Genomic DNA, 25,405 nt, shown 5'->3' with positions numbered 1-25,405 from the left:
CATCCAAGAGCTGGTCAGAAAGTCATCCAAGAGCTAACACGATGTATAAGCATGGCATGAATGCAGCTGGAACATACTTGTATTTTACTTGGTACCTTATGTAGCACACTTAAATGGTTGGATAGCAAAATCTGATGGTATGGGAAGATAAACTGCTCACTTTCTGGATCATCAGTAAAAAGTCAACGAAATCAAATGCATAGAAGGGAAAAAAAAACTGACATTAGTGTTGGTAACCAGTGAAGAATTCTACCGAGAGATCAGAATCTTTGGGAAATTCCTAGACAAAGTGCTGATGGGGAAAAAAATTGAGGGAGTTCGTTGAAGGTTTATTTCCAGCAATGTCTTTGAACAAAAATAAATGTCAGTTGGAAGCATGTAAAAGAGCCCTTTTAAAAAGAAACAAAAACAAAAAAAAAAACCCTTAAACCTTATTTGAACATCCTGGGTCCAAGGGTGAGGACTGGCTATCTAACCTTTAGGGAGTGCATTTGTTAGATATTTATTTCTTAGTGCAAAAGAGCAGCACATGAAAATTGTGGTTCATGGAGAGGCTAAAGGAAACAGAAAAATAGCTTAATGTTGAATGTTCAACCCGATCAGTCTTGGTTTTAAACAACAGAAACCAACTCTAACTGATATAAGCAAAACATAAAATTACTAGGATATTAGGTAACTCATAGAATCACTAGGAATACTAATGAAATGTGTTACTGTTTAAAGGTATCCCCCAAAGAGCTTGTGTTGGGAACTTAATCTCAAATGCAATAGTGTTGCCAACAGGGAGATGGGCCCTAACGGCAGGTGTTTAGGTCACAAAGGCTCCACCTTCATGAATTGATTAATGCTCATTAGAAAATGGCTTGAGGCTGTGAGTCTGATCTCTTGCTCTTTCTTGCCTTCTCTTTGCCCTTCTGCCATGGAACGGTACAGCAAGAAGGTACTTGCAAGATGCTGGCCCCTTGATATTGGACCTCTCAGCCTCCAAAATGATGAGTCAATAAATTTCTGTTCATTATAAATTACCCAGTTTCAGGTGTTCTCTGATAGCAGCACAAAACAGACTAAGACAAGCTGGGCTTGTGAAACAGGCAGAAAACAGTTTAGGCAACAATAGTGGGCACAATAGTTTATAACAAGACTACCAGCAGCTGTAGGCTCTGGAAACCACTGCCAGTTATGCTTCTTCCATGACCTACAGAAATAGTGAGTTACTGTTTTCTTAGTTACCAGAAAGTATTTGTCACAGTCATTGTGTCTTTGCATCTTTGGCTAAGATTCAAAGGCCCAGGCAAGTTCACCTCATTGTCTAAGCTCATGGGAGAAAAAAAAAGATTCTATTTTAACTTCTAAATTGTCATTATGTTGTTACTGCTGGACCAGCTATTCTTCTTGCAAAACAACAGTCTCAGACATACTTGCACTAAATAAGCGATTAATCAAACTTAAAATGTCATGATTGGGAAATCCATCACAAGAAGACCAGTGGTTAGCATTAAATATAATTTGTAAAAAATAACGCTGCAATATGGAAGGCAAATATAAAATATACTTATTTACATATGATATATACTTATTTACATATAATAGTCAACAATAATAATAGCTAGTGCCACAATATATGGAGAAAAATTGGGGCTTTAGTAGGGTAAGAAAAAGAAGAAGTATGCTAATGTATTTGCATAGAATATGTTCTTTATATAATGTTTATATAATAAAATGTTATGTTAGTATTTTCAATACTACATATAATAACCCCTCAAAAAGTCCCCATAGAACACATATAAAGAGTGATCATATATTAGGTTTGTATTAGTAAGAAACTATTTCAAGTAACTTAGAATGTGCCCAGAGAGGCACAAAGAGCCATGTTTTGTTTTGTTTTTGTTTTCAAACATAGCAAGAAGTACAGATGAAAAATGTAATTGATGTACAGCTCATTTAAAAGCTCAAAATCACAATAGATTTATTCTGTTAATTTCTTGGCCTTTCCATAGTTTCAGTATGTCTGGTATTGCTCTCATTGGAACATCTGTGTTCAAGGCATAAAAGGGGTGGAGAGTAATCAATGGGTTTATAAGGAAAGTAAAATCTACTAGGAAACACAATAGATTGCCACTTTGGAAACATATCTCTCACAACTGAAATGGACTAAGGAAAGTGTGGTAGCTATGGAGTCAACTAATCAATATTGTTTTTGACCATAAGAGAAAAGAAAAGACCTCATTAAATTAAATTAAATTAAATTGTGTAAAACATATTATCACCAAAGTAGAAGTTAACATAAAATGTCAAAAGAATATTGTTCAGCTATTAAAAATTAAAAATATTGTACTAATTAACTCTTTTGTCAAAGGAGAAGTCAACTTCAATCACAAACTTTTAAGAAAATCATTACAATGAAGAAACTATACATAAATTATTAGCACCATGTTCAGCTGAACCTTCAAAATGTTAAATATGTCTCTAGTAAATGAGACTACTTGGAAAAATAACTATATAATCAATTGTAAACCTTAAGTTAATTTTTATATGCTAAGAAAAATCAGGAAGATTAAACTCAGAGGTACTAAATTAGGAGTCAGAAAACAGAAAAACAATAGAGCTAACAGAGACACCCCAAATTATTTCTTTTAAAATAAATATCTACCTATTTAACAAACCTGCACATCCTGCACATGTACTCTGGAACTTAAAATAAAAGTTGAAGAAAAAGAGATAAAAATAAATATAATACAAAAACTTTTGGTCTAATGATTATGTGATAATCTTTAAAAAAAAAGACAGAAAAAACAAAAACATAAAATTTTACAACAAAAAGCTCTAAAAACTTCTGGTTATAATGTCAAATTGAAAATATGTTATACTCATTCCTTGAATGCCTACTAAAATTTCAGTAAAGCAATAAAAATATTATTAATCCACAAAGAGAAAGAGAACAGGACCAGAGACAACAGGATACTAGTGATGTCAACCATTATTTGGAAAATAGGAAGTGCTTGTAAAAGAAATCTCTGATAAAATGATCAAAAGGCAAAAATGAAAAGTAAGATTTAAAAGTTAAGAATCAGTAATAATTAATACAAAACACAAACCAATGGGTAAGTGGGCATTCCAGAAAATGAGCAGAGAAAATGGAGAAGAAAAAGTTACACAAGCAGGAATATTACTTTGCTTTTTTTTTTTTTTTTTTTGAGAAGGGAGTCATGCTCTGTCACTAGGCTGGAGAGCAGTGGCACAATCTCGGCTCACTGCAATCTCTGCCTGCCAGGTTCAAGCAATTCTAATTCAGGAATATTTCTAAGAACTGAAGGATTAGAGTCTAAAAGGTCAGTTAGTTGCTTAGTTTATCGATTGAAAGGAAGCCAACTCTAAGGCTCATCATTATAAAGAGATAAGCCAGAAAACAATATAATTTTCAAAAGCAGTACTGGAGTCTACAAGATAATAGTATATTGTCTTGATAGTTTTGAAAGATATGGTTTTATTTTAGAATTACATGGCATTCATCTAGAAATCAAACACCAGGATGGAATACACACATTTTCAGGCAACTATTTCATTATTTAAATTTTTAATTATTATGGATACATAATAGTTTTACATATTTAAGAGGTACTTGTGAAATTTTTATGTAAGCATACAATATGTAATATTCACATCATGATAACTGCGGTATCCATCATCTCAAGCATTTATCATTTCTTTGTGTTAAGAAGATTCCAATTCTACTCTTTTAGTTATTTTGAAATATATATTATTGTTAACTATTGCAGTCCTATTGTGTTACCAAACAATAGATCTTATTTATTCTATCTAACGATATTTTTGTACCTATTAGACATCCCTCTGTATTCTCCCTTTCCCACCACATTTTCCAGTCTCTGATTACCATCTTTCTACTCTCTGTCTCCATGGGCTCAATTTTTTTTTCAGCTCCTGCATATCAGTGAGAACACACAATATTTGTCTTTCTGTGCATGGCTTATTCACTTCACACAATGGCCTTCAGTTCCATCCATGTTGTTGCATAGTACAGGATTTCTATGTTTTAATGACTGAATAATATTCCATTGTGTATGTGTACTATATTTTTTCATCTATTTACACGTCGATGGACACTTGATTCCATATTGTGGCTATTGTGACTAGTGCTGCAATAAACATGAAATAGCAGGTATCACTTTGATATACTGTTTTCTTTTCCTTTGATATACTGGTTTCTTTTCCTTTGGATATATTCTCAGCAATGGGATTGTTGGATCATATAGTAGTTCAATTGTTAGTTTTTTGATAGATCTCCATACTGTCGTCTATGGTCGTTGTACTAATTTACATTCCCACCAATGTAACAGGTAGGAGGGTTCTCCTTTCTCCTCCACATCCTTGCCTGTCTTTTGGATAAAACGCATTGCAACTTTGGTAACAATATTTCCTTGTAGTCTAATTTGCATTTCTGTAATGATTAGTGATATTGAGTATTTTTGTACACCTGTTGGCCATTTTTATTCATTCTTTTGAGAAAAGTCTATTTGGATCTTTTGCCCATTTTTTAAAACAATTATTTGTTTTCTTCCTATTAAGTTGTTTCAGCTCCTTATATATTCTGCTTATTAATCCCTTTCACATGGGTAGTTTGCAAATATTTTCTCCCATTCTGTGGTTTTTCTCTTCATTTTGTTGATTGTTTCCTTTACTGCATAGAAGCTTTTCGGCTTTATGTGATCCCATTTATCTATTTTGCTTTTGTTGCCTCTGCTTTTGGGATTTGTCTCAGTAAATCTTTGCCTGTACCAATGTCCTGAGAATTTTATTCAATGTTTTCTGTTAGTACTTTAATAGTTGGACATCTTAGATTTCAGTCTGTAATCCATTTTATTTTGTTATGAAATTCAAGCTCTCTCTCTTTTTAAATTTTTAATTTGTCCCTAGATTATTGGGGTACAGGTTGTGTTTGTTTACATGAGTAAGTTCTTTAGTGATGATTTATGAGATTCTGATGCACTCATCACCTGAGCAATATACACTGAACCCTATTTGTAGTCTTTTATCCCTCACCCCCCTCCCACCCTTTCCTCCAAGTCCCCAAAGTCCATTGTATCATTCTTCTGTCTTTGTGTCCTCATAGCTTAGCTCCCACAAATCAGTGAGAACATACAATGTTTGGTTTTTCATTCCTGAGTTACTTCACTTAGAATAATGGTCTGTAATCTCAACCAGGTCACTGCAAATGCCATTAAATCATTCCTTTTTATGGCTGAGTAGTAGTCCACTGTGTGGTGTTTGTGTGTGTATAATTAGAGCTCATCCTATTTGAGAGAGAGAGACTCCCCAGTAGTATAATAGCCAGGGACTTCAACATCCCACTTTTAGCATTGGACAGATCATCTGAACAGAAAATCAAAAAAGAAACATCAGACTTAGTCTATACTATAGACCAAATAGACCTAAAAGACATTTACAGAACATTTCTTCCAACAGCCGTAGAGAACGTGTTCTTATCTTTAGCACATGGAACATTCTCAAAGATAAACCATATATTAGGCCACAAAACAAGTCTCAAAATATTTAAAAGATCTGAAATCATATCAAGTACCTTTTCTAGCCATAATAGACAATAAACTAGAAATCAATAATAAAAGGAACTTTGGAAACTATACAAACATGGAAATTAAATAATATGCTCCTGAATGACATTTGAGTCAGTGAACAAATTAAAAAGAAAATTTTAAAATGTCTGAAAACAAAATTGGGAACACAACACACTAAACTCTATGGGATAAAACAAAAGCAGTACTAAGAAGAGGTTTATAGTAATAAATACCTACATCAAGAAAGTAGAAAAACTGCAAATAAACAACCTAATGATGCATCTTAAAGAACTAGAAAAGGAAAAGCAAACCAAACCCAATATTAGTAGAAGAAAAGAAATAATAAAGATCAGAGAAGAAATAAATGAGATTAAGACTAAAAAAAAAAATCAATGCAACACAAAGTTGTTTTTTTAAAAAAAAAGATGAACAAAATCAATAAGCTTTTAACCAGACTAAATAGTAAGAGAGAGAAGATCCAAATAAAGACAATGAGATGGAAAGAACATATGAACATATTACAACTGATATCACAGAAATTCAAAAGATTATTATGACAAACTATATGCCAATAAATTAAGAAATTCAGAAAAAAATGGATAAATACTGAGACATATACAACCTACTAAGATCGAACCATGAAGAAACCCAAAACCTAAATAGACCAATAACAAGTAATAAAATAGAAATAGTAATAAAAGTGATCCCATCAAAGGAAAGACCAGGACTTCACTTTCTAGCATTTAAGATCAGGAAGGAAGGGAGGGAGTGAGGGAGGGAAGGAGGGAGGAGGGAATGAAGGATGGGATGGAGGGAGAGTGGGAGGAAGAAAGGGAGGGGAGGGAGAAGAAAGAGAGAAAAAGAAATGAAGCTTCTATGTATTTTCCCCCCTCAGGAATTTGCTACAAGACGTGCTTCGCCAGAATGATTCAAACGTAAACCGCAGGAAACAGAGAATCCACCACCAGAAAGTGTAGTAAGTTAGAATGGCAATCATTAAAAAGTCAGGAAACAACAGGTGCTGGAGAGGATGTGGAGAAATAGGAACACTTTTACACTGTTGATGGGATTGTAAACTAGTTCAACTATTATGGAAAACAGTATGGCGATTCCTCAAGGATCTAGAACTAGAAGTACCATATGACCCAGCCATCCTATTACTGGGTATATACCCAAAGGATTATAAATCATGCTGCTATAAAGACACATGCACATGTATGTTTATTGCGGCACTATTCACAATAGCAAAGACTTGGAATCAACCCAAATGTCCATCAGTGACAGACTGGATTAAGAAAATGTGGCACATATACACCATGGAATACTATGCAGCCATAAAAAAGGATGAGTTTGTGTTCTTTGTAGGGACATGGATGCAGCTGGAAACCATCATTCTCAGCAAACTATCGCAAGAACGGAAAACCAAGTACCGCATGTTCTCACTCATAGGTGGGAACTGAACAATGAGATCACTTGGACTTGGGAAGGGGAACATCATACACCAGGGCCTATCATGGGGAGGGGGGAGGGGGGAGGGGGGAGGGATTGCATTGAGAGTTATACCTGATGTAAATGACGAGTTGATGGGTGCTGACGAGTTGATGGGTACAGCACACCAACATGGCACAAGTATACATATGTAACAAACCTGCATGTTATGCACATATACCCTAGAACTTAAAGTATAATAATAATTTTTTAAAAAGGAAAAAAAAAAAAAAAGAAAATTCCCAGAATGTCCACTATGCTGCAAGCATAGAAAGCAATCAGTCCAGACGGGGAATGGAGAAAGGAAGGATCTAGGATGGAACTGTCATTAGGAGTCAGGGAGTGAGGGAGAAAAAAAAAGAGGAAAATGAAAGAAGAAAGGAAGGAAGAGAGAAGAGGGAGGAGGGAGAGAAAGAAAGGAGGGTAGAGGGAGAGAAAGAGAGGAAAAATTGAGCCAGTCTGTTTCCACATAGCTTAATTATCAGAACTAAGAACTGAGATGCTCTCTATCAAAATAACTTTCTTCTTTTTAAGCAGGCAAATGAGATAGGAAGCTAATAACTAATGTCACTGGTAACTTTAGAAAATTCCCGAAAACCAATTTGTCTGTGCAAATAATTTTTCATTTTGGCAAACAGCTCTTCAATAAAAAAATAAATGCAAGTCACTCACTTATCAAACAACAGTATATTTACAGAGACTCACTTCAAGAGCATGTCTCCTTGTTCTAACCTGTTTTTTCACTAACATTGTCCAATCCCAGCAAATTCCCAACTATATATTATTTGAGTCCAAATTCCAAAGCCTTATAAAAATTCTCCATTACATTTTCTGAGAGATTATTACAGCTCTGTCAAGGTAGTGTTCTTCCTTACAGCAAGAAGTTTAATGAACATCTTTGCTTGATTCATAGGTTCTTCTGGTGTACATATATATATATAATTGTGTGTGTGTGTGTTTGCGTGTGTGTGTGTGTGTGTTTGCATGTGTGTGGAGGAGGAGGGCAGGGAGTCAACAGCTGACAGAAAAAAAACTGCTTAGACCACCTGATGTATTTGATTACACAGAAATAGTATTGTGAGGGGACCAGGCAGGGTGGTTCATGCCTATAGTCTCAGCACTTTGGGAGGCCAAGGTGGGCAGATCACTTGAGCTCAGGAGTTTAATACCAGCCTGGTCAACATAGTAAAACTCTGTTTCTACAAAAAATATAAAAATAAGCTGGGTGTGCTGGCAGGCACCTGTGGTCCCAGCCACTTGAGAGGCCAAGGCAGGAGAATCGCTTGAGTCCAGGAGGCAGAGGTTGCAGTAAGCCAAGATTGTGCCCACTGCACTCCAGCCTGGTTGACGGGAGTGAAACCTTGTCTCAAAAAAAAAAGAAAGAAATACTAATGTGAGAACTTTACAGATGTGTTGGAGAAAATTTTGTTATATTACATAATTTTGTATATAATTTGTATATAAATGTATACAAAATATGTATACGTATTACAAAATTTTCTCCAACACATCTCCATATATATGTATACATATGTATGAAAAACATGTATATGAAACATATGAGAGTTATTTACTCCAAGAAAATAATAAAAACACAAAAAATAAGGCATAATCATAATTCGTTAGTTGGGTTAGTAGTAAATAACATAGTATTTTCGTTGTTATAAGGTAAAAACTGAATTGGAAGAATTGGGATTTAGATGGAAATTGTGATATAAATGTTAGGAGAGAAGGGAAGTAAGAATATGGGAAAGGGATAATATAAGAACCCTAAATTCTCCTCCACTATGAGAGGAAATTGAAAAATGAAGAGAGTGTATAACACATATTGGAAGACAAATAGCAACAATTATAAAAGGTAAAAGAGCTAGGTGTGATGGTGTGCACCTATAGTCCCAGCTATTGCAGAGATCAAGTCAAGAGGATTACTTAAGGCCAGGATTCAAGACCTGCCTGGGCAATATAGCAAGACTCCATCTCTATAATTAATTAATTAATTAGGTAAGAGAGTTGAAAGCGTTGGCAAATCAACTGGCCCCAAATCTGTAGAACAGTGATCTAGCCTCCTAGGTAACAGAGAAGACTGGAGATTATATTGAATGCTAGAGAGATCAGCGGTAGCAAGCGCAAAAGAAAGTCTCTTTCTTTTCTTTCTTTTTCTTTCTTTCTTTTTTTCTTTCTTTCTTTCTTTCTCTCCTTCCTTCCTCTTTCTTTCCCTTCCTTCCTTCCTTCCTTCCTTCCTTTCTTTCTTTCTTTCCTTCTCTTTCTTTTTTCTTTTCTTTCTTTCTTTTTCTTTTCTTTCTTTCTTTCTTTCTTTCTTTCTTTCTTTCTTTCTTTCTTTCTTTCTTTCTTTCTTTCTTTCTTTCTCTCTTTCTCCTTCCTTCCTTCCTTCCTTCCTTCCTTCCTCTCTCTCTCTTTCTTTCTTTCTTTTTCTCTCTCTTTATAGAGAAAGATTGAAAATATATTCCCCAAATATTGGCAATAGTTATTTCTGATATCTTTTTTTATTCTTTTAGACTTTTTCACAGATAAAATATTTATAATAAACAAAATAAAAATGTATGTATGTTTTTATAAAAGTAATAGCTCTTTTTTTAATTAAAAAAATAAAAATGGAATCGGAGTTCAACAATAACAATATGAAAGAAAACCACACTATATAAAATAAAGTAAGTCTGGCTAGAATTCAATCACCTGTTCATGGAAAACTGCAAGACAGGCTGAGGAATGCAGGTTTGCTATTTGTGCAGGAAGTGGAGTAAGTGGGTTGGGTGAACAGCTACTCAGTCTCTGATACAATTTCTTACAGTAAAAGAACAAATACAGAATCAGATGATTTAGCATGCAGCAGCTAGAACTCTGCCTCTCTCACCGCGGTGCTGCAGAAATCATAAACAGCTTTGATTGATATTTTAACACACAGAGTTTATGCAGGTGTCAAATCATCCAAAGGAAAGCTAAGAAAACCTACAGGATTTCTAGAAACTCTTTAGTTCTACCCGAATATTAGAATTTTGGCAGACAGAGCTGATAGAACTCTCATAATCATTTCATAAAATTCTTCCAAGCCTCCATTATCATTTTTCTTTTTAAAATCTATATCTTCTTCCTCTACTCAGTAATTACATCTATTGCCACAAGTTGAGATCAAACTCAAGAGCTTCTGCAGAATTTCTGATGCTGCCTTTATGAGACTCCTGAGTCTCTTGGAAGAAACAAATTAAAGATCTTCAGGTTGTATGATCACAGGCAAAGCTTCTACCAATGAGATAGCTTGTAATTTCCAACTGGTACTAAATATGATCAATGAAACATTTCTACGAGATTGATTTGATACAGGATCTTGGGAAATTCAGCCTCTCAACAGATCATCCTTTACTGGCTGCCAACAGAATGTGATAGATTGTTTTCCTTGTCTGTGTGATTCATTGCAGTCGAGGACACAGAACATCAAAGAACTTCTACTGAGCGTGGAAAGAAGAGGGTAGATGTGGAAGATGCAGTGTCGGAGAATTTTCAAGATTGCATTTCTCTCATAAGGATCAATCACAGTGCATCCTTTTTCATATTTTTTGGTACATACGCAGGCACAGAGCTGTGATTGTAGGGTCATGAGTTACCTCTCCTGCTCACCACCCTCCTCTGCTTAGTATTACTTTTCTCTTTAAGGATCATTAATTTACTGAACGCTGTTGAATATTGACATATGTCCACAGCATCATAGTTAGATACCTTTCTCCTCTCCCTATCCCAAGGGCACAAAGATCCTACTTTGATGACATTTTAACTGATGAAGCATATAAATTTATTATAAGCCTAATTCTTTCTGCAGGTAAGCATTGCTGCTCCCTGAAAAATAATCTTTATTCAGGTGACCCAAGCAACAACATCGTGACATAGAAATCAGAACTGTCCCTGTGACACACTGTTTGGTACATTTCTGTGTTTAGCAAGACCCATTACAATTATCTGGCAGTTTTTCCAGAGAAATGGTGTATTTCATTAGTTAAGAACACATACTTTGGTATCAGATTGCCTGAGTTTGCATCTACCAGCTACTAGCTGTGTTTGCCGAGTAAGGATATTATAAAATATTTATTTCAAAGGGCTATTTCTAGGATTAAATGAGATAATGTATGTAAAGCTTCAACAATATCTCACCACATTTAAATGTTGATGGTGATGAAATCCTAATTCCAATTCAGCATCCTGTTTCATTTCAATATCAAAGAAGGTATTTAAAGAGCTATACTCAGCTTCAAGTGGACTGAAGTCTACAAAACATGTTTGAGTGTGAGGTATTACAGTGTACTGGTTAAGAACATAATCTCTGCAGACGCCCAAATCATGAGATTCAAATCCTTGTTTCACTATTTACTAAATATGAGCCCTGGGCAAGTTACTTACTTATTTTGTGTCCCACCTTCCCTAACCATAGAATGAAGAAAATAATGGTACCTTCTTCACAGGATTCACCTAAGCTCTGTAAATCTTATTTATACAAATTAAAACCTCTTGTTTGAGGCTGAAACTTTCCTGAAAAGTTTGAGATAAATAAACCATTGCTTACAATCACTAAATATCCAGCCCAGTTTCCTACATCAGAAATTCCCCCACATCAGGACCCATTCCAGGATTGATATGCTTCATTGCTTTTTTCCCAGATAGGCTCATTTATTAACTACTATGCCCTGAGTACTATGATGGAGTGGTGGCAGGAATAATAAAGCATGGCTGGTCCACTGACAAAGCTTCCCATGTAACCTGGAATAAGGCAGGGAAAGCTGAGGAAATCAAAATATAGTTTGTCTCTGCAAGATCTTGGGTATGTTATTTCACCTTGGTTGGATCATGTTATTTCAGCTTTATTTGTTGCTCACGTTTATCTAATTTGGGGACCTAATCTTCAGGTTATGCTTCTTAAATCTTCAAAAATCTCAATCTCCACTGGCTCTACATTATTTCATCTTCTTCCTTCCTTTCTTTCTCTCTCCTCTCCTCCCTTCTTTCCCTTCTTTCTTCCACTCTCTCTGTTTCTCCCATTCTGTCTTTGTGTCTTCACTTTCCATTTTATATAAAAATATCTCCAAAAGATTTTAAATTCTATCAGGCAATTCCAACCTTGCGTAAGAGTTTCACTACAACTGAGAAAGAGCAGGTGCTTGAGGGCATCAGACTTTTTCTAGAAGCAAGAAAGGAAATGTGTGATCTCGAAGCTGAGGCTGAGTTCTTGAAGGCATGGTTTGAGAGGAAACTGATCAAAATTGGATTTTCCCGAGAATAGGAGGATGACCCCAGAGTTCTTGGAGAAGAGTGAATTGGCCAGGCATGGAAAATAACTGAAGCGTTATTGGATGTGTAACTCAGACAAATTCAGGACAGATTCTTCCTGCCCACTGCAAATACAAAATCAATTCACTGAGACTGTGCTGTTGCAATAAAGTGTTTTATTAATGTGAGGCTGTTGAGTGGGAAGACTGGAGTTATCACTCAAATCAGCCTCTCCAAAGACTTGGAAGTTAGGGTTTTTCAAAAATAGTTTGGTAGCGGAGGACTAAAGAACGGATGCTGCTGATTGGTTAGGAATGCAATCATAGGGGTGTGGAAAATGGTCTATGTACACCGAGTCCACCTTGAGGTGGGGCCATGGAACCAGTTGAATCATGAGTCATGAGTCCAGGTGGCAACAGTTGCCAGGATGCAAAAGTCTAAGAAACATATCAAGAGACCAACCTTAAGTTCTACAATAGTGATGTTATCTATAGGAGCAATTGAGGAAGTCACAATTCTTGTGACCTCTGGCCACAGGACTCCCATGCAGTAAGAGATCACAGAAACTACACCTACATTTTAGCAGAGTTCAGGCCCCTCTCACAATCCTTATCTTGTGGCCTTTTGTTAGTTTTCAGTCCTTGACCAAGACAGGGGTTAGTTTTAGGGAAGAATTATTATCATTCTTGCTTGCAAGTTAAAACTATGAACTAAATTCCTCCCATGTCTAGCTTGGCCTATGCCCAGGAATGAGCAATGACAGCCAGCCTGTGAGGCTAGAAACAAGATGGAGTTAGCCATGCCAGACTTCTCTTGCTATCAGAATCTTCGCAAAGGTGATCTCAGAAGGACTCAGAATTATGTTTTTTCAGTTCCATTTTTTTGAATGCTAACATTGGAAAAACAAAGGGTAGTGGTGGAAAGGAGGAAAGATCTTTATTGCCAGTTCCGTTATCAACATAATCTGGAATTTAATTTTAAGAATGTGTATTGAGCATTTATTATACGTGTAGAGGAGGAAAAAATAATTTTCCCTCTACTCTTTCTCAATTCTTAGCGGGAACTCCCAGTAACAAAAGACAGATTAATAAAAGAAAAGCATGCAGACATGTATTACATGATGCCTCATATATACATGGAAGATACCCAGAAAAATGAGTAAATCTCAAAAGTTGGCTTAGAATTCAGGCTTAAATACCATCTTCAGTTGAAACAAAAACAAAAGTGTGTGAGAGACCAATTATGGGAAGTAACCAAGAAAAGCTCAGTAGATAAGGGTAAAGTATATTATGCAGATTTAAGTTCCTTTTCCATTGATAAGATTCTCTTATGATTTAGAGTCATGCTTCTCTTCCTTGTACAGAGAGGGAGACACCCTTACAAATGAAGATTTCCTTTATAGATGGAAATTATTCTTACAAAAGGGAACTTCTACTCTATTTTCAGAATTTCTCCTGTCTTTGCTGTTTCCCAAAATAATCAGCTTAAAATAATCCTTATGCCAAAGAAGATATTTTGGGGTGGCATATTCTAGTCTTCCACTGTGCAAGGCACTGTGCCATGTGTGGGAGATACAAAGGTAGAAAAGCTGGTGAATGTGTCCAAATATATACACTTTTCATATTCTTTTCTCTTTGGCAGTTTGATGTACTACAGAGGTTCTCAACCTTATCTGTCCTCCTCAACATTATTAAGGGATAAAACTTACCCATTTCAGTAGGAGTGATTCAATTAAAACAATGATTTTCTATGGAGAATTTGGGGAAAGGGTATCTGGAAGCAAGCCATGCATACTTGGAGCTTGGTCAGGGGGTGCAGTTGGGGCATATGGGGTATGTGTAGTTTGGAAAATGGTCCCTATGATTTTGAGGTTTATACTGTGAAATAGGTAATTCAAGTTCAAGCTGTTGGAACCTAAAATTATTTGAGCCTTAAAGAAAATGTGATTGTGGGACCCGAGTCATGTAAAAGACAGTTACAATCTTTGTTTTTCTGATGGTAAATTAACTTTTTCCTTACTAGATTGTTTTGTAAAATGTCATAAAAGACTAAGTGGCACCAGAAATAAGACCTTTTACCTCTTAATTGTTGACTCTCATTATAGATTAACTTTCTTATTTCTTCTCTCACACCTACTCAGAACAGATAGCACAACAGACTATCATATTGCTCAAGAAATGTTACATATACCTTTTTCAGAAAGGAATAAGCTGTAAGCATTTAAATGACTATAACATGTAGACCAGCCTTGTAAGGAAAATGTTGTAATTCTGCCAGACTCCTTTGTTTATACCTATGTAAGTAAAATCTTAACTTTTCTTCTTCACAGCACTGAACTCATCCTGTTGGAGTCTGTATTTCCCACGTGGTCATCCTTAAACTTTGCGCTTGAATAAAGCTTTTAGAATTGGATATCTTTCTGATTATTGCAGGTTGATAGTATTTATGGGTCAGGGTCATGGGGTCAGCTCTCCTCCCTTACTTCCTTGATGAGGATCACTGCCTATGAAAGAAACCAGCTCCCGTAAACCCCAAACACCAAATCTCCACACTCTTGGTCTTTCTTCAGTGTTCCATATAACTCACTTTGGTCAAACAAGAAAATAGGCGAGCGCAAGCTTCATAAATCATGAATTCTAGGTTTCTGCTCTTTGACCAAAACCTTCCCTCCATCTAACTTGCTTAGTAAGTTTTTCCCTTGTATCAACACCATCAGGAAATCTAGTTTATTGCTATTTTAAAATTGTTATAAACCCCTACTCCTCTATCTTCTTCACTTCTATCCTTATCTAGTTTAGATTTCATAGTTCAACATTGTAAAAACACTCTTGCCAATATCATAAATTCTCTTGCCTTCCTGTGATTTTTGTCACACCCACCTGACATCAACCCCACTCAAGAAAAACCCAATCCTACTTTTCCTCTGCCAAGGATAGAAATCTTGCCGTCACTTAACACTTTCATCCTTTTTCCCTATACCCCAGTAATATCTAATCCAGCATCCAGTTAATTTTGAATGAAATTAGTCACTCTTAATTTTTTGGCTGTCATTTTTAACATCCCTTTTTGTCATATCCCATATATTCAACTGATTAGCAGCTACTACTGATTTTTTTTACTCATCCATACTTTTGGAGGAAAAAAATCTACAATTTGATTTCTCAAGGCCAATACGGCACAAACTATTTCTGTCTTTCGCATTTCAGCTAGATGATTTTTTCCCTAAGTTGTAGTTATAAGATATCATATTATATAGTTATAATTATGCCATTATTATATAGTTATGTAGTTATAAGATACCATAGTTATGTGGTTATAATTACATCATTCTTAAGTATAAATTGCTTAAGTGGAAGTTCATTTATAATAAAGATGAAAATACTTACCATGGCCTACAAGCTGCTCATGACTTGGTGTATACCCTTTCCAACCCCATCTTACTGGACTTTCCCGTTTGCTCTCTGTACCTGAGCCATATGGGTCTCCTTTCAGTATCTCGATTGTGACATTTTTCTCCCAGATCATTTCCTCTGTCCAGAATGCTCTTTTTTTATTTGATCACCTCCTACTCTTCCTTCAGATTTCATATCAAATATCATGTAAGGGTGACAGGAATTTTTCCCTCCCCCTCTAAAGGTTTGAATCTGCTGAAGTAAACTGACAATAGAGTAACAGAAGAAAAGGCTAACAAACTTATGTGCAACTGTGCATGGGAGCCATGTAAAATATGAGACTCAAAGAAGGGCCTGATGCTTGAGGTTTACATATGTTCTTTATAAGGAGAGGGCAATGGGGGAGGTAGGCAATTTTGAGAGGTAGTAAACGATTTTCAGGGGCACTGAATGGGCCCAACGAATAGACAGGAGTTTGTAAATGATTCTCTCTAGAAGATGAATGAGCAAAAGAGCAGAAAATAGCTTGTGACAAAGTCTGTCTAAGTGTGATAACGTTCTTCAGTCTTTCTTTCCGTAATGTGAGTTTAATATCCCCCGGGTCACGGAATTTCAGGGAGTGGATCCAATGCAATTGTGTTCCTTCTAGAGGAGCTTCAGATGAGAAACTTCAAGGAGAGTTTCATCTTGCACTTGGGGAGAGAAACAAGAGAAGGCCAGAAAGTCATTGGCTCTGAGGCTGCTTCTAAGGTCTTTTAATTTCCTTTAGCTCAAAGTGTGCAGCCTGCCAAAGCACCCCACTTTGGGGTATCATTTTCTGCGCCCCTGTGGTCACTCTCTCAAGAAGACTTCTTGTACCCAATCTAGATTGAGTTCTCTTCATGCACTCCTACAGATTCAATTTTCTTTACTTTGAAACATAACATTTTATAATACTGTACACATTATTTTAGTTATATGGGGTTTTTTTCCTTCTTATTGCAATATCAACTACATGATTTAGAAGCCATATTGAATTTGTTTTCCATTATGTCTCCAGTAAAGACTACAGTGCTTGCAACAGAGTAGAGGTTCAATATCAAGGAGAATCTGCTATTCAATATTACATTTGTGATATTTTTGTTTCTGGTCTAGCACAAATTCTACCAGTATTACACCCTTGAGAGGATTAGTCACTGTGGAAAGATGAAAGGTTCAGTGGTGGGTAGAGAATTAATTTACTTCCTCTGTTTCAGAGATCTACTTCACTCCCACCACACAAAAACCTACCCTTTGGGAAATTAACTGTACTGTCCAAGAAGAGGGTTGTAAACACCTTTTTTGTTAGGAATCAAAAAGTTAAGGCTGTCAGGTGAATATCTGCTCTGCTAACAAGACAATCAATAAATAAGCTTCTATTTTTGTTCCAGTCTATACCCCGTTAGAGTTGCTCATTGAAGGGAAGTATTAGAGCCCTTTTAGATTTTGAGGATTAGGACTATATAAACACATTCCTCATAAGACTCCCCATGATCAGGAAAGGAAAAAGCTGAGAGTTCTATTATGAACAAAGCTGTTACCAATCAAGACAAAGGGCACGGCATGACCAGGCAGATGTGTGAACAAAAATATGAAACATTAAGAAAATTCAGCAAAGTAAGACTAAGGAAGTGAAGCTACATTCCTCTTAAAGGCTTTGTTATCCTAGAAGCTGAGTAAGGGAGAGTTTGCTGCTAGGTGGTCCAGCAGGAAAGGAGAACTAGCACTCACGAGAATACTATGTGTCAGCAATGACTATACCTGATTCTCAAAAGGGAGTTCGAAAAACATCATATTTGGAAATGTCTTCAAATACTGGGTGGCTACTTCTCTTTATACCTTTGAAAAGTGCAGGCTTTGTCTCACTGTTACTGAGGCTTTAGTAATTCTCAGAAGGTTAGTGCCATTGTCACGCCCAATGAATCAGAAAAATATTTGACTGGAGAAACCAAATTCTCAGGCTTATTAAGGATGCCACAAAGTCCCTTTATGATGAGGGATTCACAGGGATGTTCTCAGTCCCAAGCCCAGAGAATTGTTAAGTTCTTTATATCTCATTTTTGAAACCAAAGATAGGCTGTGTGGCAGATCAAAGATGTCACCACATTCTTTGACATTCTTCCTTTCTAGAAGCAGTGTCTATTTCATCTTCCCTTTACCCTGGGCTGGCCTTTAACCAATAGAGTCAATGGAAATGATGCTATTGCAATTTTGAGGCTGATTTAAAATGATGATCACTTTCTGCCTTGCCCTCTGGGGAAGCTCCGAGCCATGAAATAAGAGGTCTGACTATGCTGCAGAAGAGATCATATGGAGAGATCCTGAGACTTCAGGGAGAGCAAGACAGAGTGATCCAGAGCAGCCTATCATTCCACTCACCTGACACAGGCACCAAGCATGTGAATAATGCCATTGCGGTCCGGATCAGATAGATAGCAGACTGGCCACCAGCAAAACAGCACTGAGTTAGTTATCCCATGTGGTGTAGAAGTATAGCTCATCTGAGCCCTGCCTGAATTTCTGACCTACAGAATTGTGACATTAATAAAATGGTTGTTATTTCATGTCACTATGTTCGGGGATAGTTTGTTACACAGCAATAGTTAAATGGAATCATCTGGGTGGAAGTTGAAGACTGGTGATCCAATCAATCACCAAAATGTTCATGAAACTCATCTTTTACTATCCCTCTGCCTGTATTTTTGTCACTGAGAGATTCTTTGTAAGGGTGAATTATCAGATCTAGAGGTTATAGGTTTTAGACTCTTATCCCTGGAGAAGGCATAGACTTGTAGCCTTGTATGCAATTTTATGCCCTGAAATTCTAGTTCAGCAACTAGTTATAAATGTGTGTGGTATGCCTTGTATATCTGCTGAAAATTTAAAACATAGCACTGATTACTTAAATGAAATGCAACAGCAAATTGTATGAGAAGGGATAAATTTCTGTAATGGTAGTAAGAACCATGGTGAACTTGTTCTCCCTCTAAAACAACAAAAATATAGTCATTTTTTGGTCAACAACAAATCGCATAGAGGAGAGTGGTCTTATAAGATTCTAAAACCATGATTTTATTGTTTCTTTTTACATTTAGATGGGTTTAGAAACACAAATGCTTACCATTGTGTTACAATTGCCTACAGTATTCAGTACAGTAACATGCTGTACAGGTTTGCAGCTTAGGACCAATAGACTATACCATACAGCCTAGGTGTGTAGTAGGCTATACCATCTAGGTTAGTATAAGTGCACTCTGTGTTCTCAGAATGACAAAATTGCCTAACTACATATTTCTCAGAACATATCACTGTCATTAAGCAATGCATAACTACAGGCAAAAATATTGAAGTCAACCAAGTCAAAATTTGACAATTGATCAAAGCACATAGCAACCTGAAAACCATGTATCCAAGCAAAAGTATTAAATTTGGATTACAGGGAAGGGACTCTGTGAAATTTTAACTTGGAGATATTCACATGTGCCTTCCTGCTCCAACTCAGTGGCATGGTAGACAAAAGCCAGCAATGATAAAGGCAAGAGAGAGCTGACCACTTTTAGATCTTCTGTAAAGGCACCACTTCCAGAACACAGTCAATATTTTGTCCATGTTTGCAGCTCCCTGGGAAATCTTTATTCTCAGAGCATAATGGTGATATGATTTGACTAGCTCAGCTCCTTCCCAGCATCATCTCAGCTGCTTAAATGAAAGGCTGTGATTTCAGTTGAGGCAAACAAGAGGCTGGCTGAGAATTTAAAAAGAAAATCCAGGAAAACTAGACAACCATGGGAAATTCTGAAAAGCTTCCACATATTTCTGGGGGTTTAAAAAGTAGTGGGAAAGTCCAGAAAAAAAACTGAGAAAGGAGAAGGCACCAGTCACTCACCTCTGGCTGACTTTGAGGCCATGTACAAGCAGGAAGTGAGAGCGAAGGCTGTTTCATAAATTGCCTGTAGTTTGATGGCTTGCCTTCTCATACAGATTCCTTTTGCAAAGCGTAGAGATAAAAAGGCAAGGCATTTTTTAAAAAAATTCTGATCTATTATTGGCTGACCACATATTGATCTCAGTGTGACCCCTAGGAAGCCAACCTTAAAAATAAAAAGAAGAACTTAAGAAAAAACAAAATTACTGGAGAACTCAACTCAAAAGCCATACACAGGTGAGAATACAAAATCTACAGAATTAGTTCAGGGAAGTCACTAAATGAATAAAGAGAAATAAGAAAAACAAAAGCAAAAACAACAAATCAGCTACAACAAACCTATGGGAACAGGAGAATCTGATACCAGTATTGCAACAATACATCTAAAATGTCCAGTTTTCAACAACAGAAAAACATGAGAAATAGAAAAACATGGCACATTCATAGGAAAAAAGAGAGCCAACAGAAAATATCCATGAGGATGCCCAGACTGTGTTTCTAGAAAACAAAGATTTTAAATCAGCAATTATAAGTAAAATATGTTTAAAGAACTGAAGGAAAGTAAGACAATGATGCCTGTCCAAATAGACAACATCAATATAGAGACAAAATTATTCTTTAAAAAACCTCTGGAATCCAGAAGTGTAATAACTCCAATGAAATATTTATTAGAGGCATTCAACAACAGATTTGAGTTGGGAGGAGAAAGAATCAGTGAACTTGAAGACAGATCAATAGATATTTTCCAGTATGCAAAGGTGAGAGAAAAAGAATGGCCAAAAACATGAATAAATCCTCAGATATTTGTCAGAAACCATCACGTGTTCCAACATACACATGAGAACCCCAGAAAAATAAAATTGATATATAAAAGGGCAGAAAAATATTACAGAAATAATGTCAAATGCTTTTCAAATTTAATGAAAAATATGAATCAACACTTTAAAGAGGCTCAACAGGCCGGGCGCAGTGGCTCACGCCTGGAATCCCCGCACTTCAGGAGGCCAAGGCAGGCAGATCACAAGGTCAGGAGTTTGAGACCAGCCTGACCAGCATGGCGAAACCCCGTCTCTACTAAAAATACAAAAATTAGCCTGGCATGGTGGCACGTGCCTGTAATCCCAGCCACTCAGGAGGCTGAGGCAGGAGAATCACTTGAACCCCGGAGGCAGAGGTTGCAGTGAGCCGAGATCATGCCATTATACTCCAGCCTGGTCAACAGAGCAAGACTCCATCTGGAAAAAAAAGAAAGAAAGAAAGAAACTCAACAAGCTTTAAGTAGAGTCAACTCAGAAAGACCCATAGCTAGACATAATATAATCACATTAATAAAAATCAAAGAAAAAGATAAAATCTTGAGATTTATAAGAGAAAAAAGACTTATCATGGACAGAGTATCTTCCATAAGATTAATGACTAACTTGTTAGAAATCATGGAGACTAGAAGACAGTGGAATGACATCTTCAAAGTACTGAAGGAAAAGTACTGTCAACCAAGATTTCTACATCTAGCTAAACTCTTTCAAAATTGAGGGAGAAGTTAAAATATTTTCAGAAAGACAAAAACTGAGAATTTATCACTAGCAGACTACAAGAAATTATAAAGGGATTTCCTTCAGACTGAAAGAAAAGGACAATAGATGGTAACTTGAATCCACACAAAAACACACAGAGGACCAATAAAATTAACTACATGCGTATTACAAAAGGTAATATAAACATATTTATTATGTTTATAACACTTTTCCTATCCCATGTTTTAAAAGGCAACTGTATAAGGCAATAATTAAAAACTGTGTTTATCCGGTGAAACCCCGTCTCTACTAAAAAATACAAAAAACTAGCCGGGCGAGGTGCGGGCGCCTGTAGTCCCAGCTACTCGGGAGGCTGAGGCAGGAGAATGGCGTGAACCCGGGAGGCGGAGCTTGCAGTGAGCTGAGATCCGGCCACTGCACTCCAGCCTGGGCGACAGAGCGAGACTCCGTCTCAAAAAAAAAAAAAAAAAAAAAAAACTGTGTTTATCTATTCACAATAACAAAGGGTGTAGAATCAACCTAAATGCCCATCAGTGACAGATTGGATTAAGAAAATGTGGCATATACACACTATGGAATATTATGCAACCATAAAAAAGAATGAGAGCATGTCTTTTGCAAGAACATCGGTGGAGCTGAAGGCTATCATCCTTAGCAAACTAATGGAGAAACAGAAAACAAACTACCACATGTTCTCACTTATAAGTGGGAGCTAAATAATAACTTATGAACACAAAGAAGAAAACAGCAGACACTGGGGTTTATTTGAGAGGAGCGGGTGGGAAGAGCCTGAGGAGCAGAAAATATAACTATTGGGTACTGGGCTTAATACTTGGGTAATGAAATAATATGCACAACAAACACCCATAATATGTGTTTACCTGCTTAACAAACCTTCACATATACCCTCAAACCTAAAATAAAAGTTTAAAAATATTAAAAACCTGTGTTTATATATTTGTAATGTTTAAAAGTATAATCTAAGACCAGGCACAGTGGTTCATGCCTGTAATCCCAGCACTTTGGGAGGCCGAGGTGGGTGAATCATCTGAAGTCAGGAGTTCAAGATTAGCCTGATCAATATGGTGAAACCCTATCTCTACTAAAAATACAAAAATTAGCTGGGTGTGGTGGCATGTGCCTGTAGTCCCAGCTACTCAGTAGGCTGAGACAGGAGAATTGCTCGAACCTGGGAAACAGAGGCTGCAATGAGCCAAGATCACACCACTGCACTCCAGCCTGGGTGACAGAGTAAAACTCCATCTCAAAAAAAAAAAAAAAAATATATATGTATATGTATATGTGTATGTATGTATATATAATCTATATAATAATTGTGCAAAGGAGGAAGCAGAAAACTGAGATGTATTGGAGCAAAGCTTTGCATTCTATTACAATTAAGATAGTATTAATCCTTACTCAGTTGTTTTAAGTTACACCATCACCTCTCCTAGGTCTCAAGATTACTGACTAAAGAGCTTGAACTTCTAGTCTCCATAATTGTATGAGCCAATTTCTTATATAATTTTGTATTTCCTATTGATTCTGTTTCTCTGGAGAACCCAAACTTATACATTGATCCACAAATGAAAAGCAATCTAAGGTCTATGAAAATCCTACCGTTTCTTGTAGAAATCAACAAGCTGGTCATAAAATTCATATGAAAATACAACATATCCAGAATAGCCTATCTTGAAAAAGAAGATCAAAGGGAGGAGTCACACTTCCTCATTTCAAAACCTACTATAAAACTACAATCATTGAGAAAGTGTGACACAGGCATTAAAATAGACATATAGATCAGTGGAATAGAACTGAGAGTCCAGAAAACATTTATGATTAATTGATTTTAACAAAGGTACCAAGACAAGTCAATGAAAAAAGAATATCTTCTTCAACAAATATTCTCAGACAACTATATATCCATATGCCTTCAATAAAGTTGAATCTCCATCTCACTCCATACACAAAAATTAACTGAAAATGAATCACAGGCCTAAATGCAAGAGCTACAACTATAAAACTCTGAGAAGAAAACATAGGAATAAATTTTGTGACCTTAGATTAGGGAATGGCTTAGTTAGTATAACAACAAAAGCACAAGTGATATTAGAAAAGTTAGATAAATTTTACTTCATAAAATCAAAAACTTTTTTGTGTCGGGCTGGGTGCAGTGGCTCACGCCTGTAATCCCAGCACTTTGGGAGGCCAAGGCAGGTGAATCACGAGGTCAGGAGTTTAAGACCAGCCTGGTCAAGATGGTGAAACCCCATCTCTACTAAAAGTATAAAAAAATTAGCCGGGCATGGTGGCGCGTACCTGTAATCCAGCTACTCAGGAGGCTGAGGCAGAGAATTGCTTGAACCCAAGAGGCGGAGGTTGCAGTGAGCCAGGATCGCGCCACTGCACTCCAGCCTGGGTGACAGAGCAAGACTCCATCTCAAAAAGCAAAACAAAACAAAAAAACAACGTTTTTTGTGTCAAAGTATACCACCATCAAGAAAGAAAAAATAACCCATAGAATGGGAAAAAGTATTTGTAAATTATATATCTAATAAGCTAATTATATCCAGAATGTATTAAAAAATCCTTAAAACTCAGCAATAAAAAGACAAGTCAGTTTAAAAACAGATAAAGAATTTGAATAGTTAGTTCCCTAAAGAATATACACAATATATATTTCATGTGTTCATTAAACACATGAAAGTAGGCTCAATATCATTAGTCTTCAGAGAAATGTAAATTAAACCAATAATGAGATACCATTTTGCATCCACTAGGATGGATAAAATTTAAAAGACTTACCAAGTATTGGCAAGAATGTGGCAAATCATTCTGGTGAGAACATAAAGTGGTGTAAAAATTTTAGAAAATAGTTTGGAGTTTCTCGAGATGCTAAACATAGATTTACCATGTGACCCAGAAATTCTACTTCTTGTTATATACCCAAGATAAATGAAAACATATGTCGCCATAAGACTTGTACACACATGTTCATAGCATACTTATTTACAGTAGTCAAAAGGTAGAAACAGCTTAGAAGTCCATTAACTGATAAGTAGCTAGCAAAATATGGTGTATCCAAACAGTGAAATATTATTCAGAAATTTTAAAAAAATTAGTGAAGTACTGATACATGCTAAAACATGGAGGAACCTTGAAAACATTAGCTAAGTGATAAAAAGCAGTCATTAAAGACCACATACTGTGTGATTCAATTTATGGAAAAGGTCCTGAATAGGAAAATTCATAGCAACTGAAAGTAGATTAGCTGTTGCTTAGAGCAGGTAGAAATGAATGGTGGGAGATAGGGAGGGGCTGCTATTCACATGAAACTTCTTTTAGTCTTGTTGAAAATGTTCTAAACTCAAATTGTGATGATGGCTGCTGAACTTTATGAATACGCTAAACACAGTGAGCATTTTAAATAGATGCATTTTATGATGACAAATATATCTCAATAAAGGTATCAATACCATATGAGAAAGATGAACCAAATCTCTGAGTTATATTATCAGAATTATTTAACTGATTAGTAAATTACATCTGGCTATTTCCCTAACAAAAATCATTTTTAACCAAGGAAATACATGAAGATCCAGTTGTATATTCAGTTGTTTATCAAGTCTAACATTTCTTTTTTTTTTTTTTTTTGAGACAGACTCTTGCTCTTTCACCCAGGCTGGAGTGCAGTGGCTCGATCTTGGCTCACTGCAACCTCTACCTCCTGGGTTCAAGTGATTCTGTTGCCTCAGTCTCCCAAGTAGCTGGGATTACAGGTGTCCAGCACCACGCCTGGCTAATTTTTTTTGTGTATTTTTAGTAAACACAGGGTTTCACTATATGTTGGCCAGGCTGGTCTCGAACTCCTGACCTCAAGTGATCCACACACCTCAGCCTCCCAAAGTGCTGGGATTACAGGCATGGGCCACTGCGCCTGGCATCAACATGTTTTTCATGCAACTGAAATTGACCAGAAAAATATAAGGCCCTTAAATAAATATTTATCTAAAATGTATTTATTTCTTCTCACGTTGGCTTCATGAACTTTTTTTCTTCCACATTTTGCTCTTTTTCACTTCAGTGTTAATAGCTCCATTTCTGATACCATCATCCAAAACTCATGTATGCCCTGTGCTATCTCTCATCTATTACTTCCCTGATTACATTATCTGCTTCTCAGGC

Source organism: Papio anubis, chromosome 8 (genome assembly GCF_008728515.1).
Source record: "Papio anubis isolate 15944 chromosome 8, Panubis1.0, whole genome shotgun sequence".
Lineage (NCBI taxonomy): Eukaryota > Metazoa > Chordata > Mammalia > Primates > Cercopithecidae > Papio > Papio anubis.
The sequence above is the reverse complement of the archived record's forward strand: the minus strand, read 5'-3'. Positions refer to the sequence as shown.